Source organism: Bos indicus x Bos taurus, chromosome 7 (genome assembly GCF_003369695.1).
Source record: "Bos indicus x Bos taurus breed Angus x Brahman F1 hybrid chromosome 7, Bos_hybrid_MaternalHap_v2.0, whole genome shotgun sequence".
Classification (NCBI taxonomy): domain Eukaryota; kingdom Metazoa; phylum Chordata; class Mammalia; order Artiodactyla; family Bovidae; genus Bos; species Bos indicus x Bos taurus.
Window position 1 is genome coordinate 55,589,916 of NC_040082.1, and position 17,149 is coordinate 55,607,064.

At 41.3% G+C, this 17,149-nt stretch overlaps 1 pseudogene; it reads right to left on the bottom strand.

Annotated features, from left to right (window-relative positions):
• Positions 1-7,802: 7,802 nt before the first annotated feature.
• LOC113896256 lies at positions 7,803-10,056 on the bottom strand (annotated as a pseudogene).
• Positions 10,057-17,149: the final 7,093 nt, after the last annotated feature.

The window sequence follows — 17,149 nt, forward strand, 5'->3', positions numbered from 1 at the left end:
CACACTTTGAAAAGTTTTCTCCTTTAAGGAAAGAATAGTTAAATCAATTATGTTGTGTGTGTATGATAGAATAATACTAACATTAAAGTACATATTATGTATCATGACTCGAGAAGAGTCTACAGGATATACACAAAAATATTAACATGATTATCTCTAGATGGTAATATTACAAGTCACACAAATAGAGCTGGTCTTTTTTTTTTTAATTTATTGAAATATAGTTCACATATCATAAAATTTATCTACTTTAAGTATTCACTTCAGTGGTCTTTAATATATTCAGAGTTGTGCAAGCCTCACCATGGTCTGCTTTTAGAAAATTTTCACCAACCCAAAATAAAACCCCATCTCTATTAGTAGTCATTCCTCTTTCTTGACTCCATATACCCAACCTAGACTCTGGCAATGGCACCCCACTCCAGTTCTCTTGCCTGGAGAATCCCATAGACGGAGGAGCCTTGTAGGCTACGGTCCATGGGGTCGCTAAGAGTTGGACATGACTGAGCAACTTCACTTTAACTTTTCACTTTGATGCATTGGAGAAGGAAATGGCAACCCACTCCAGTGTTCTTGCCTGGAGAATCCCAGGGACGGGGGAGCCTGGTGGGCTGCCGTCTATGGGGTCGCACAGAATCGGACACGACTGACGCGACTTAGCAGCAGGAGCAGCAGCAGACTCTGGCAACTACTACTTTACTTTCTATCCCTTTGTATTTGCCTATACTAAAGGATTCACATACATGGTATCATGTAAAATGTGGCCTCCTGAGTTTGTTTCATTGGGGTGTTTTAGGAGAAAGGGTGCTACCCACCATAGTAGCTATAGAAGAGGACCAGTGACCTACATGGGAATTCCCACCCTCCTGGCAACTCTGACTGGTTGAAGAGTAACTGATCCAGGTAATATTCCGGGTCTTTCTCTATATCTAAAATGCACCAAAGGGAGAGAAACCTGCACTTGACTTTGGGAGTGTTAAGCCTGCAGATCTGGATTTACAGTTGTTGAAAACCATTGTCCCTACTGTGTAGATGAAGCCTGTTGGCACAGAAAAGAATACAAGCTACAACTGAGGGGCACAGCATAGTTTAAGCTTCTAGGTCTGAACTTCCAACTATGAGAAACAATAATTTCCCCTTTTATTTAGTTATATATTTTTTGTAGATTAAAAAAAAAACATGCTTGTGTGTGTTTTAATGAAAAATATATATTACTTCTGAAAAAAAAAAGTTCTCTTTTAGTGTTTTCATACAGTGTCTCTCTGGGGTACCTGTACAAATGTACAAAGAATTTGTCTCATCATGTTATCATAAACTTCATATTCATAATTTTTCATACTCTTTGTTGTGAAATTTATTTCCATCACTTCTTCATCTGAGAATAATTCTCATGTAACAAGTGACATGTGATGATGTTGAAAGATGATACTGTGAAAGTGCTGCACTCAATATGCCAGCAAATTGGGAAAACTCAGCAGTGGCCACAGGACTGGAAAAGGTCAGTTTTCATTCCAATCCCAAAGAAAGGCAATGACAAAGAATGCTCAAACTACCGTACAATTGCACTCATTTCACACGCTAGTAAAGTAATGCTCAAAATTCCCCAAGCCAGGCTTCAACACGACGTGAACTGTGAACTTCTAGATATTCAAGCTGGATTTAGAAAAGGCAGAGGAACCAGAGATCAAATTGCCAACATCCGCTGGATCATGGAAAAAGCAAGAGAGTTCCAGAAAAACATCTATTTCTGCTTTATTGACTATGCCAAAGCCTTTGATTGTGTGGACCACACAAACTGTGGAAAATTCTGAAAGAGATGGGAATAGCAGACTGTCTGACCTGCCTCTTGAGAAATCTGTATGCAGGCAAGGAAGCAACAGTTAGAACTGGACATGGAACAACAGACTGGTTCCAAATAGGAAAAGGAGTACATCAAAGCTGTATAATGTTTATTATACCCTGCATATTTAACTTATATGTGGAGTATATCATGAGAAATGCTGAGCTGGATGAAGCACAAGCTGGAATCAAGATTGCCAGGAGAAATAGCAATAACCTCATATATGCAAATGACACCTTATGGCAGAAAGTGAAGAAGAACTAAAGAGCCTCTTGATGAAAGTGAAAGAGGAGAGTGAAAAAGTTGACTTAAAGCTCAACATTCAGAAAACAAAGATCATGGCATCTGGTCCCATCACTTCATGGCAAATAGATGGGGAAACAGTGGAAACCATGAAAGACTTCATATTTTGGGGCTCCAAAATCACTGCAGATGGCGATTGCAGCCATGAAATTAAAAGGTGCTTGCTCCTTGGAAGAAAAGCTATGACCAATCTAGATAGCATATTAAAAACCAGAGACATTACTTTGCCAACAAAGGTCCATCTAGTCAAGACTATGGTTTTTTCAGTAGTCATGTATGGATGTGAGAGTTGGACTCTAAAGAAAGCTGAGCACCGAATAATTGATGCTTTTGAACTGTGGTGTTGGAGTAGACTCTTGAAAGTCCCTTGGACTGCACGGAGATCCAACTAGTCCATCCTAAAGGAAATCAGTCCTGAATATTCATTGGAAGGACTGATGCTAAAGCTGAAACTCCAATATTTTGGCCACCTGATGCAAAGAACTGACTCATTTGAAAAGACCCTGATGCTGGGAAAGATTGAATGCAGGAGGAGAATGGGATGGAAGAAGATGAGATGGTTGGATTGCATCACCAACTCAATGGACATGAGTTTGAGTAAACTCTGGGAGTTGGCAATGGACAGGGAAGCCTGGCGTGCTGCAGTCTGTGGGGTCTTGTCAAGGAGCTGGGCACCACTGAGTGATTGAACTGAACTGATCAAGTGACAATTCCAAAATCAGTATCTCTGGGAAATTGGAAAAGTCAAATTGTCTTTTTTTTCCTGTTCTTTGTGGCACTTTGACTATCTCTTTTATGAATTTGTGGCAAGCACTACTTATTGTCAACCCACAAGCCATTCCATTATTCTTTTTCTTAACAAAACTCCACTTCCGTTAAAGCTTTGGATAACTCTGTGAGGTTGGGGAATTTTCTGTCCCTATCACCAGGTGGGAAATCTTGACTGGCCCCAACCAAACTTGGTACTTCATCCCTTGGTATTGTCATGCGAGTGTATGTTCCTCGGTTCTTTGTCTCATCACAACAAAGATTTGGAGTGACGGACATTAAAGCACTTGGCGCATCACAGCTCTCAGGTCTTGGACAAACCGTGTTATAGCTCTTAGGCAAATCAGTGTTACAGCTCTATTTTATTTAGAAGATAGCAGGAGAATCCATTCTCGAAGTGTGAAGGCATGCCAACCCAAAGACTCAAAGAGAAGAGAGTAGAGGAGTGCACAGAGAGGGAGAGAGAGAGAGAGAGAGAGAGAGAGTGTGCACGCATGCGGGAGAGAAAGAGTCTGTAAGAAAGTGCTTTGGCTCTTCCTCTTATATGTTTTTATATGTTTTTCCTCCACCTGCACCTGCCCTATGCAAATTGGGCTTAGCCAGGAGTGCTCTTTCTTCTGCCTGAAGTCTTCACTATGGTCCTCGGACCTTCCTTTGACCTTCCTTGTCTTTTAGCCACGGCCATTTTGGACTTCTTTTCCCCATTCCACCTATGTAACAGTATTAAAGATTGACTTAAGAAATAAGCCGATGACCCAGTTAAGGCTCATGAAAAACAAAGGGAAGTTTTCTGAAGTGCTTTTGGGACAGGTTTTGCCACCTTGATTAAAACAGATGCCTTCTTGACTTTGGATGGAGTTGCATGAAAAAGTTACGCTTAAAGCTCTTTTGAAGCCCTGAAGGGATAAGCCTGCAGATAAGAGATAGCATGCTAATGATGCCAGTGCAGAAAAATGGAAAACACCCATTAGGTCCTTGACAGAGCTGTCAAGGCACAGAATTAATCAACCCTAGATGTTCCTACCATTGGGCTTCTCATTCTATAAAATGTTATTTATACCACATGAGTCTGTGTATAGATGTGCAGATGTTACCCTGCTCTCTGCTCCCCATGCTATGTGTTCTGATGTAGATTGAGTTTGCCTAGAGAATGAGGCATCTTGTTCTCATTTGCACAAAAACACAGAATAAACTAGAAGTCTTGCTTTGAGTCAAATGTTAATACTCTGTGCAATTAAAGTATCCAAATTGGATACATTAATCATTCATACTTTCTTGTGGTTTACTATGTAACTTGTGTGCCACTAAGACAGTGAACTTCATGAGGGGCAGGAACAATGGCATGTGTCAATCCTTCCTATGTGGCTGGCACTTAAGTGATGATAAATGCTTAATGATCAAAAGGAATGGGAATATCCAAATAGTGTCACCAAAGGCTATGCTTATGTCAAACATCTGTATACTTGAGAATATCTAGATGGCTGACAAAATATTTTTCATCTTAATGTGGACATTTTGGCATCTAGTAATGTAACCCCAAAGTTAGCCTGAAGAAATCAGGGGCTCTCATTCTTTTACTCTTAAATGTGGTGAGATGCTGAACTGTCACACAGATGAATGATGCCTGTTTAACATGCTGTCAACCTAACTCTTTGGGAATTTCCTCCAGGGGAGCAAAAGGCAGCCAAGGGTCCTTTAGGAAATCTTTCTTCATTCCATATGTTGAGTATATGACATGATATGTTCCAGTGTGTTATTGAAGGAAAAAACTGGCGAGAATGCAAAAAAGGAAATTTATATCTAAAATCAAAGTTCCTCCATCAGATCAGAGGTCTCTGACAGATGTTTAAGTGTCAGAATAATTGCTGACTTTTTTCTCTTCTGTTACCCTTCACACATTTTCTCTCCAGATCTGTAGTGTCAGATTAGGTAAATAACAGAAAAGTAACAATAGGGTTAATCAAAGTAGCTTAAAAGAGAAAGGAAATCATCCCAATCATTCTTAATTACCTTATCATACATCCCTTGTAATAAAGGATGTTTTTATTTAAAATTCTAATTCAGGCATATTTGAAGATATAGATTAATTTTTATCATATTTGAAATCAAATGTAAGTACATTATTAAATTTATTAGATCATATTATCTTTTCTTTTGAGTTTCGAATTCTGAGAATTTAAATTCAAGCTTTCAACATTTTAGAGCTGAAAACAGAAAGTAGAACAGGATGGTGTCGAGATGAGGACATTTTTTTGTTGTAAGTCAGTTCAGTCAGTCAGTTCAGTCGCTCAGTCATGTCCAACTCTTTGCCACCCCATGAATCGCAGCACTCCAGGCCTCCCTGTCCATCACCAACTCCTGGAGTTCACTCACACTCACATCCATTGAGTTGGTGATGCCATCCAGCCATCTCATCCTCTGTCGTCCCCTTCTCCTCCTGCCCCCAATCCCTCCCAGCATCAGAGTCTTTTCCAATGAGTCAACTCTTTGCATGAGGTGGCCGAAGTACTGGAGTTTCAGCTTTAGCATCATTCCTTCCAAAGAACACCCAGGGCTGATCTTTAGAATGGACTGGTTGGATCTCCTTGTAAGTGGTATCCCATATATCCAAGGACTTAAGCAAAAGGGCAATTATTATTTCATAGATATAAATAATACAAAGGGTAAGGCTAGCTTCAGTTACGGCTTCATCCTGAGTTTGAGCAATGTCCATAGGCTTTCTTCATTGTAGTGATTCAATTCCCATGCTTCTCATAGTAGCAAAATGGCTGCATTTGCTTCAGCTCCTGCTTATTTTCAAGTTCACAGTGAAAAAAGGAGACTGTTTCTACTCAAGGATTGCCAGTCAAAATTTTATGGCATCTCATTGGTCTATTAGGTTCATGTATTCATTCCTGAATCAATTACAATTATCATGGAAATAAGAGCCACTGCTTAGCCTGAGTTGAAGGAGAAGTGCATGTCCCATGAGGTAGGGGCAAGGGAAATTCCTAGTTTAAATTAGGGGCTATATTCAGAAGAAGTAGGAATGAATATGGGGAAGGCAAACAAATTTTGCTTCATATATTCAGAACGTTCACATATACAGAAGAAAAGGCACACATAGAGAAGAAAAAGAAAACAAAAAAAGAAAGAAAAAATGGATCCCACCAGCTAGAGCTAAAAAATTCCTCAACTGTCAACTGGAATGAGCAGAAGGAAAGCATATAGATAGTACCCACAGGGGCAGGGGAAATAAAAAAGATAATAAAGCATAATTTTTTTTTTAAATTTTTACAGTGTATAAAGAATGGCATTTTATTAGGGAGAGGCAATAATGTCCACAATGCTTTTCTCATTTATCTATCACTATTGAAAGGAACCTCAGATATGCAGATGACACCACCCTTATGGCAGAAAGTGAAGAAGAACTAAAGAGCCTCTTGATGAAAGTGAAAGAGGAGAGTGAAAAAGCTGGCTTAAAGCTCAACATTCAGAAAACTAAGATCATGGCATCCGGTCCCATCACTTCATGGCACATAGAGGGGAAACAATGGAAACAATGAGAGACTTTATTTTGGGGGGTTCCAAAATCACTGCAGATGGTGATTGCAGCCATGAAATTAAAAGACGCATGCTCCTTGGAAGAAAAGCTATGACCAACCTACACAGCATATTAAAAAGCAGAGGCATTACTTTGCCAACAGAAGTCCATCTAGTATGGATATGAGAGTTGGACTATAAGGAAAGCTGAGCGCTGAAGAATTGATGCTTTTGAACTGTGGTGTTGGAGAAGACTCTTGAGAGTCCCTTGGATATCCTTGCAGTCTTGAGAGTCCCTTGGACTGCAAGGATATCCAACCAGTTCATCTTACAGGAAATCAGTCCTGAATATTCACTGGAAGGACTGACGCTGAAGTGGAAACTCCAATACTTTGGGTACCTGATGTGAAGAACTGACTCATTGGAAAAAGTCCTGAAGCTGGGAAAATTTGAAGGCAGGAGGAGAAGGAATGACAGAAGATGAGATGGTTGGATGGCATCATGGACTCAATGGACATGAGTTTAAGTAAGCTCCGGGAGCTGGTAATGGACAGGGAAGACTGGTGTGCTGCAATCCATGGGGTTACAAAGAGTCGGACACGACTGAATAACTGAACTGAACTGAACTGAAAGGGAAATGGGAATATGCATTGCTTTGTGAAATTGCTTTATAAATCGAGGGGATGACAATCCTTTAGACAACTTAATATTCATATAACAAGATTCACATTCTATGTGTAAACATTACACCAAGTATTTGAATATAAGACTATTTATTTTAATAAAGTTTATATTTAAAATAGATTTTTAATCTGTCTACTCACAAAACCTAATTCAAAACATGATACATTTATCTTTCTAGCTGATTTGATGTTCAGTTCAGTTCAATTGCTCAGTCGTGTCCAACTCTTTGCAACCCCATGAATTGCAGCATGCCAGGCTGACATTTCCAGTCCTGTGGCCACTGCTGAGTATTCCAAATTTGCTGGCATATTGAGTGCAGCATTTTCACAGCATCATCATTCAGGATTTGAAACAGCTCAACCGAAATTCTATCACCTCCACTAGCTTTGTTCGTAGTGATGCTTTCTAAGGCCCACTTGACTTCACATTCCAGGATGTCTGGCTCTAGGTGAGTGATTATCCTCACTTTGTAATTGTTTTATATTAAGAATATGTCCTAAATGAAGTCTATTATTTTTATCAGAAAACATGTCCCTTTATTCTCAGAGTGCTTTTTAAAATCAAGGCACCAACAAGAACTACTTTCAGATGGTACAGAATTTCTTATTTCTTGAGGATTCTGGTTGGCCATTTCTTTATTAGTTACCTGCAGTGAGACCTCTTCCTGTGGCAAACAGGAAGAAGCTCAATATTGGCTTCTACTTCCATAACTCCCACTTCTTCTGAAGACTTCTGGACCAGAGTCTCTTCCATCATATGGTTCCCCATGTTCCTGCTACCACCAAAGTTTCCACTCTTCACTGGATCATAGTTAGAAGGCTACTGGTTATAATTTCCAAAATCATAATTTTCATAACTTCCATAACTTCCTCCTCCATAGTTGTCATCACCACCTCTGTAGCCCTCACCCTGGTTGCCATATCCAGGTCTTTCACCACCATATCCTCCTTTTCCTCCATAACCAGGGCTATCTCCAAAACTGCCACCTCCAGGTCCTCCTCCATACCCATTATCCATCTCCAAATCCACCACGACTTCCATATCCACCAGACCCTCCTCTAAAGTTACTTATAGGCTCTAGTCCAAAATTTTCACACACCCCCACCACCACCATGAGAATCTCTGAAACCAAAGTCACCTTCTTTCCCATTTCTAGAACTTTGTACTTCCTACATTTCTTGTCTAGACAAAACCTTTCTAACTACTGCATTATGACCAAGATAGCATGTTATTTCTACAACACAATCTTATCCACAGGATCATGGTTATCAAAAGTAACAAATTCAAACCCTCTTTTCTTTCCAGACTGCCTATCAGTAATTATCTCAATGGTATCAATTTTTCCATGTTCCTCAAAGTAAGCTCTAAGATGATGTTCCTTAGCATCTTCTTTATTCCACCAACAAACAGCTTCTTCACAGTTACATATGCGTGGGTGTGTATACTAAGTTGCTTTAGTCAGTGTTCAAGTCTTTGTGACCCCATGGACTGTAGCCCGCCAGGCTCCTCTGTCCATTGGATTCTTCAACCAAGAATACTGTAGTGGGTTGCCATGCTCTCCTTCAGGGGATCTTCCCGACCCAGGGATCGAACTTGGGTCTCTCATGTCCCCTGCTTTGGCAGGGGGGTTCTATACCATGAGCACCACGTGGGAAGCCCCATAGTTACATGAGCCCCTGGCTTTCTAGATTCCCTTCTTGCAGTAGCACATTTTGGCTCAACCACTGTCCCATCAACTGAATGAGGTTCTGTGGCCATGGCAGCCTCAACCTCAGCCATGAATGAAAAAGTTACAAAATCAAACCTTTCTTATCTTTTACTTGCAGGATTCCTCATTACTACATCTGTAAGTTTTCCTCATTGCTTGTTCCTCAAACTTTCTTCTATAGTTTCAAAGCGCAAGCCACCGATAGAGCTTATGGACTAGTTCCATTTCTCTGTTCATCGCGGACTCAGACGATTTAGGCTGCATTTGCCGCCGCAGAGAGAATTCCGCGGAGGAACACTAACCGGACTCATTCTGATTCCCGGGCAAGAGCTGCCGCCACTGGAGAAACAACACTGACAAAACCGCTAGGAGCACCTCAAGTGGGGTCTGGCGCTGTTGCTACTCAGTATAACATTTTTTTAAAAAGAAAAGATGCCTCCACTGGCTGGAGCTTGGAGATGGTGCCTGTCAACCAGTAGGCCCCTGGTTGTGTGCCAAATTAGATTCCTGTCAGACATACACCTTTCAGGTGAACAAATGGCAACCTACTCCAGTATTCTTGCCTGGAGAATCCCATGGAAAGAGGAGCCTGGCAGGCTACAGTCCATGAGGCCCCTAGAGTCAGACACGACTTAGCGATTAAACCACCACCACGTACAGTCTGGGCTTCTTTCCAGAGGCTACCGCCTCACTAAACTTGATCTGGGTGAGTTCAACTGTGAGCCCTTTAAGAGGCGTCTCCCAGGTTAGTGTAGCCTGTGGTCTATGGACACAAGCCCTGCTGGTTTTCAAAACTAGATGTTTTGAGGAACCGACTCTCAGGTACAGGTTTTGAAAGTTAGGGTACCGTGTGTGGGGATCAAACTCTGCTCCTCAGGGAGAAGCTCTGGGTTTTCTGTTCACTCCTGATTGTGGGTGGTTGTGCTGGGGACGGCGTTTATGGGGAGATTATGTCCCAGCTGTTCCTGTTTGATCTGACGTTGCTGCAGAGTCGTTGTGTCCACGGGGGGAGCGGGAGGGGTTATGACCCAACCTCGTCCTCCTTGAGCCGGAGCGTTTTTCTTCTCCTGCTCGGGGACAGGAGAGCTCCAGGTTCTCGGCCCTTGGACTCAGAAACTTACACTAGAAGTGCCTTGGTTCTCAGGGTCACAGGCCCGGGCTGGATTATCCCAGTGGCTCTTCTGTGTCTCCAGGTTGTAGGTGGCAGGTTGTCAGACTTCTCTGGCTTCATTCGTAATGTGTGTGTGTGCTTGGTGGCTAAGTCATGCCAGACTCTCTAGCCTGCTAGCCGCCTCTGTCCATACTATTTTTCAGGCGAGAATACTAGAGTGGGTTTTCATTTCCTACCTCAGGGGATCTTCCCCACCCAGGGATTGACCCCGTCTCTTGCATTGGAGGTGGATCCTTTACCACTGAGCCACCTGGAAATCCCTCATTCTTAACACTGGAACCAATTCTGATAATGTCTCCTCTTGAATACAGCTCTATCCTGTTGGTTCTGTTTTCTCTGGAGAGCCCTGACTAACACACTGCCATGATCAAGTAAGGCAAATCTAGTGAACTGAGACAATGTTCATTATTTCAGGGTTATGTAGGTAAAATATCCAGAGGGTTTGGCTGGTTTCTCTGCTTTGAGTCTCAAAAGGCCAGAAGCAGGTGTCAGCAGGCTATGTTCCCTCTTGGAAACTCTATGGGGAGAATCTGTTTCCAAGCTCCTTTGTGCTATGGAGAGAATTCATTTCCTCACAGCTGCAGATGGAGAAGGAAATGGTGACCCACTCCAGTAGTCCTGCCTGGAAAATTCCATGGACAGAGGAGCCTGGCGGGTTACAGTCCATGGGGGCATCACATAAAAGTCAGGCATGACAGAGCACACACGTGCACGCACATCTGCAGGACTAGGTTCTGTGTCTTTGATGGCTGTCAGCTGGGGCCGCCCTTATCCCTAGAACTCATTCACCAATTCCTGCCCAGAACCTGCTGTATCTCAGAACCAGCCATGGCATCAAAGCTTCCTCCTCACATCTCTGTCTCTTCTGGTCTTCAGGGCTCCTGTAATCACATTGGGCCCATCTGATAATACAGAAGTGTCTCCCTATGGTAAGGCCAATTGATTAGTAGCCTCAATTCCATTGCAAAGTCCCTTTTGCCATGTTAGGAGCAAAAGCCACAGAGACCAAAATCCTACCTACCAGATTAGGATGGGTTTGGATGGGTTTAACTGCCTCCAGCAATGTAAGAATTTCCATTTCCTCATTCTCCTCAAACAGGTCATTTTAGTCAAACAGTGAGGACGGCAAACAAACTTTACATATAATAGGTGAAAAGCCATCTCAGTGTTGCTTGTGTTTCATAGATTATTAATAAAGTGGGATTTAAGGCATTTTTGATGCCCTTTTCCAGTCAATATGTGAAAATCCAGACAGCGGGGCTGGGGACTGTGCACTGGGAGTGTAAATTGTGGTGATTTCTCTGCCTGGCAGCTGGGCGTGGAGAAGGAGCAGCTTGGAATGGCAGCGGACAGCCAGAACAGATGGACAGCAGCTGAATCAATCAAGAAGCGATTGCAATCTATGGTAAGTTCACCAGGACTGCTTTCGCCAAGTGCTGGCATGTGTTTTGATACAAAAACCCACAAAGCCCTGTCTTTGTTTTAGCGTCTTGTGCCAAATGTGCCATAACATACATCACAGACTATTTATTTCTCACTTAAAAAAAACTGATGCCAGGTTCAGGTTGCTTTCAAAACAAAGGATGTGAGGAACAGAAAATTAAACTGCAGGATGACTGCTGAAGGAAGAAAGACAAATGCATTAAGGAGGCAAAGCACAGCCGGGCTTTTGATGGTTTGACATAAACTTTGTAAGATAAATACAAGCATTTTATACAAATGTCTTGCATTTTATACAGAGTCCTGAATTCTATACAGAGAGCTGATTTTATGAAAAAAGTCCTGCATTTTATACAGAGAGCTGATTACATAAAAAAAAAATTGATAGCATCTTGGTACTCCTTTCATAGAGACTGGGAAACTATACATAGATTTGGATTTTACCTAAACATGTAGTTAGGGAAGCATTTGGTGCAAATGACATGGATTAGGTAACAAAAAGGCTATAAGGTCAAAGCCTTTCCTTTGGCATTGCTTTTATCAGCAAAGTGAGTAGAAAATTAGGTCAGGGAGGTTATTTTTTAAAGGGCTGTCTTTTTTTAAAATAAATAATATTCCTTTATTTATTTTTGGCTGTGTTGGGTCTTCATTGCTACTTGGGCTTTTCCCTAGTTGCGATAAGTGGGGTCTAGTCTTTGTTGCAGTGCTTGCCTTCTCGTTGTAGTGGCTTCTCTTGTGGAACATGAGCTCTAGGGCATGTGGGCTTCAGTAGTTGTGGCAGCTGGGCTCAATAGTTGCGGTTAGTTGTGGTGCACAGGTTTAGTTGTTCTGCAGCACGTGGGATCTTCCTGGACCAGGGATTGAACCCGTGTCTTCTGCATTGGCAGGCAGATCCTTTACCAATGAGCCACCCAGGGAGCCCTGGACGTTATTTTAACTCTACTGATACATTGTCTGAAATATCAGAGCAAGGTTCCTAGTATGGCGACTCTATATGTAGACTTTGCCTTTTGGCAATCCAGTTTGCTGTGCTATAGCAATATTATAGTAATGTAGTAGTACCTGTACTATTACTGTAACTAATTTGTGCACAGCCAATATTCATTTGATGCATTAATTTGACTTTAAGTTCAACTCAGTTGCTCAGTTGTGTCTGACTCTGAGACCCCATGGGCTACATGCCAGGCTTCCTGTCCTGAATATTCATTGGAAGGACTAATGCTGAAGCTGAAACTCTAATACTTTGGCCACCTGATGCAAAGAACTGACTTCTTGGAAAATACCCTGATGCTGGGAAAGACTGAAGGCAGGAGGAGAAGGGGATGACAGATGATGAGATGGTTGGAATTTGGCTTTACTTAGAAGAATAACAGAAATATGTCTGCAATCATGTTAATATTGTGGTACTGACTGGAAGAGGGCTTTCAAAAGGCAGATCATGTTCTGTTTCCAGAATTGAGTGTTATACATGTATGTTCAGTTTGTGAACTTGTGCACTTATGATATATGCACTTTCCTGAATTCAGCCTATAATTAAATAAAGCATATTAAAAAAAGAAGGGTACATGGCAAGGGTGGAAGATTAAATTTGGTCCCATTTTTAAGCTGTGGAAAAATCTTCAAAATTACAGGTGGCTATAGAAAGTAGTTCTATCAATTCCAGAGATTGCAAACTTGTGGTATGTATGCCTTATTCTAACCCACCAATGTTTTTGGCCCATGGATTTAAACAAAGATTAATTGTGAACCATTACAAACTGAGGGAATTTACATCAAAATCCAGATTGTAGGCTTCCTTTGAAAAGTTAGCAGGTCTTATACCACTGGGCTTACTTTGTCACATAGCAACAATCTGGGGGAACAATCTGCCTCCTGTACACAAGACCTGTGCTTTCTACTTTGTCACAGCCTTCACCATGTCCCATGGTCCTTCTGACTAAATGTGTGACCTGTATTGCCTGCCAGTCTGTCTGGTTGAATGTGCAATTACTGATATTCTGATAGAAAATTATAGTGAAACACACAGACCCAGATACCTGGTAGCTTTTTGATGTGAAACGAGGTTTGGTTTACAAAGAACACAGTGTTCAGTTCAGTTCAGTCACTCAGTTGTGCCTGACTCTTTGTGACCCTATGGACTACAGCACACTAGGCTACCCTATCCATCACCAACTCCCGGGACTTGCTCAAACTCATGTCCATCCAGTTGGTGATGCCATCCAACCATCTCATCCTCTGTCGTCCCCTTCTCCTCCTGTCTTCAATCTTTCCCAGCATCAAGGTCTTTTCTAATGAGTCAGTTCTCGTCAGGTGGCCAAAGTGTTGAAGCTTCAGCATCAGTCCTTCCAATGAGTATTTAGGACTGATTTCCTTCAGGATGGACTGGTTGGATCTCCTTGCAGTCCAAGGGACTCTCAAGAGTCTTCTCCAACACCACAGTTCAAAAGCATCAATTCTTCAGCACTCAGCTTTCTTTATAGTCCAACTCTCATATCCATATGTGACTACTGGAAAAACCACAGCTTTGACTAGATGGACCTTTGTTGGCAAAGTAATGTCTCTGGTTTTTAATATGCTGTGTAGGTTGGTCATAGCTTTTCTTCCAAGGAGCAAGCATCTTTTAATTTCATGGCTGCAGTCACTATCTGCAGTGATTTTGGAGCCCCCCAAAATAGTCTGTCACTGTTTCCATTTTTTCCATCTATTTGCCATGAAGTGATGGGACTGGATGCCATGATCTCAGTTTTCTGAATGTTGAGTTTTAAGGCACCTTTTTCACTCTCCTTTTTGACTTTCATCAAGAGGCTCTTTAGTTCTTCTTCACTTTCTGCCATAAGGGTGATGTCATCTGCATATCTGAGGTAATTGATATTTCTCCCGGCAATCTTGATTCCACCTTGTGCTTCATTCAGCCCAGCGTTTCTCATGAGGTACTCTGAATATAAGTTAAATAAGCAGGGTGACATTATACAGCCTTGACATACTCCTTTTCCTATTTGGAACCAGTCTGTTGTTTTATGTCCAGTTCTAACTGTTGCTTCTTGACCTGCATACAGATTTCTCAGGAGGCAGGTCAGGTGGTCTGGTATTCCTATCTCTTGAAGAATTTTCCACAGTAAAGTATGGATTTGGTCATTATATGGTTAACCACGTCCAGGAAGCTAGTCTGAGTGGAGAACCTGAGTCTGTCAATTGATCTGTCCCATTTGGGGTTTTTAGATATAGACAAAATCTTCATCAGAGCCCACCATCCATATGTTCTGAAGACCACTACGTATTGCTTTGGAACCAAAGTTAGAGGGATGAATTCCAAATGAACCCAGTGCATATGTTTGGAACAACCATTAAAAAATTAGCTTTTCAGGTTGCAGCTGTGGTCCTTTTATTAACCACATCTCCAATCCCTGGGATATAAGCCTCACTTAAAAATGAAGTGAGGCAAGACTTGGAATTGCTGTGGTTTGTGCTGGAGTGGTCTGAGTGTCCTGCCCACACAATCACATCAGAAGAGGTGAACTAAATCAGGATGACTGTGGAAAGAGAGCCTCAGTGGAATAAGCCATGGCCCTCAGCCTCCTTTATTGGAATCAGGGAACTGAGGGATGAAACCTAAAAACATAGATCCTTCTTGTGGACAATGCTAGAAAGACAATTACAACTCCAGGGTATGAGGATGACAACTCATGTGCTGATCATCCATGTTCTTCCAACAACTGTTACCTAGTGGATGAACATGTATGAACAGGTTCCAGTCTGAACAAATCCCAGTCGCTGTCTCCTTTACAAAGAGAGTGAATGTTAGAAATGAGCAAATGCCTGAAGATGTGACTGGGAAAGCTCTCAAGTCCTGTAAGTTTCAGTATCTGTCTTTGTTCTCAAGCTGTAGAGCTGCTGACATTTTCAAAAGGCTGTGCACATAGCATTGGTGTTCCTGTCCTATCTTGGTTTTAAAATACTGTGGATTTTATAGATATTTTTTTAATGTGGGCTTTGCTAAATTTTTAGTTCTAAGATGGTCCTTCTCTAAATGGTTCTATGGTTTGGAAAATGGGGGTAGAATCTGGAATTCCATCTTGTCATTTATGCCTGTTGTCTGTGAGCCCCAGTGAGGGGGACAAAAAAGAGGTGCTTCATCAAAATAAAATGCTTATATGTCTGGAGAGGTTTAATAGTGAAGCACTGACATTGACATTCTTCGGGTAATTTAGGCACCAGTACACAAAGAATCAAGTTACTTGCCCATGTCACAGGACCAGTTAGCAGCAGGAATGACACTAGAACCCCAAATGTTTAGTTAAATCAGGCTACTTTTTGCCAAGTAAAGTTGAGAAGTAAAACAACAATATAAATAATTTCATTCAAGGATCATCTGGAGTGTGTCAACAAGATGACAAATATTTCTACAGAAAGTGAGGATTTATATCTATCAAAATACATATGTTCCCAAATATTTCCATCTTTGGTGTCAAATATATCACAGCAATTGCTTCTGTTCTTTCTTTCTTTTTTTATGTCGGGTTTATATGTCTATTCTTTGCATTAATCCAGCACCAAAAGTATCCTACTTCCACCACCTATAATCGTACTTCTTACCCTGTATTAAAATGGCCTGTTTACTTGTCTGTGTCCATACTAGATAGTAAGCACAGAGGGTCCACAGAGCAAGGGATGTGCAGAACTTGTCACAAAAAAACAATTGTCAGGTTGTCAGAAATATTGCAAGTTGTTTCACAGCAAGCTATCAACTTGAAATTCTTCATGGGGGAAGTATTTATACCACACAAATTGGCACATGGTATAAATCAGAGCTCCTTCTACCTCACCAGAGCCAGTTTTCAACATTTTCCAGCATCCCTGTGGTCAGAGACCTTATTTGTTTGACTCATAACGGTATCCTTAGTTGTGCCTGTTTCATAGTAGGTGCTCAGTAAATATTTGTTAAAGGAGTGAATGATACTTGAATAAAAGGTACATGAATGAAGGTGTCTGTTGGTTTCTTTCCAGTCCTGATTTCCAATAATTCTAGCACAGGCATTGTACTGGACTGTCTAAGCAGAGATTCTATTAATAGTTTCTAGCAGACATGGGAAATCCTTGGTCCTTGGAAACAAGTGAACCTGGATTTGACTCCCAGTTCTGTTATTAGCAGCTATGAATTGTAGGCATGTTATCTTTCTTCTTGAAGCCTCTGGGAATGTTTTTCCTCTTCTGTAAAAAAAATTCATTAATACAACTTGTGGTGCTATCATGAGGGTTAAAGATAATGGTATATAAGGCACCAGTGCACAGACTCATAGCGTCTGTGCAAAGCCACCCTCTTGGAGTCATATCTCCAAGGTACATTTTCCTGCAGGCCTCAGACATTTCCCATGACACATTCAGTTTTAATATATTCAAAGCACCTAATTATGTGTTTGCTTATTTATTATTTGAAACTTTCTTTCTTGACAAAAGAGACAGACCAGGGACCTTACGTGTCTGCTTTGCTGCTCTATCTCCAGTGCCTTGAATGGTGTCTGTTACACATAGTAACTCTTGATAAATACTCTTTGAATAAGTAAATGAACAAACAATGAATAAATTATATTCTTATTTATTAGGAAGTAGTCTATAGCATTGCTCAGAAACTGTACTGCAGACTAAATACAGCCTGCCATCTATTTTTGAAAATAAAATTTTACTGGAACATAGTCATATCCATTCATTTATGACT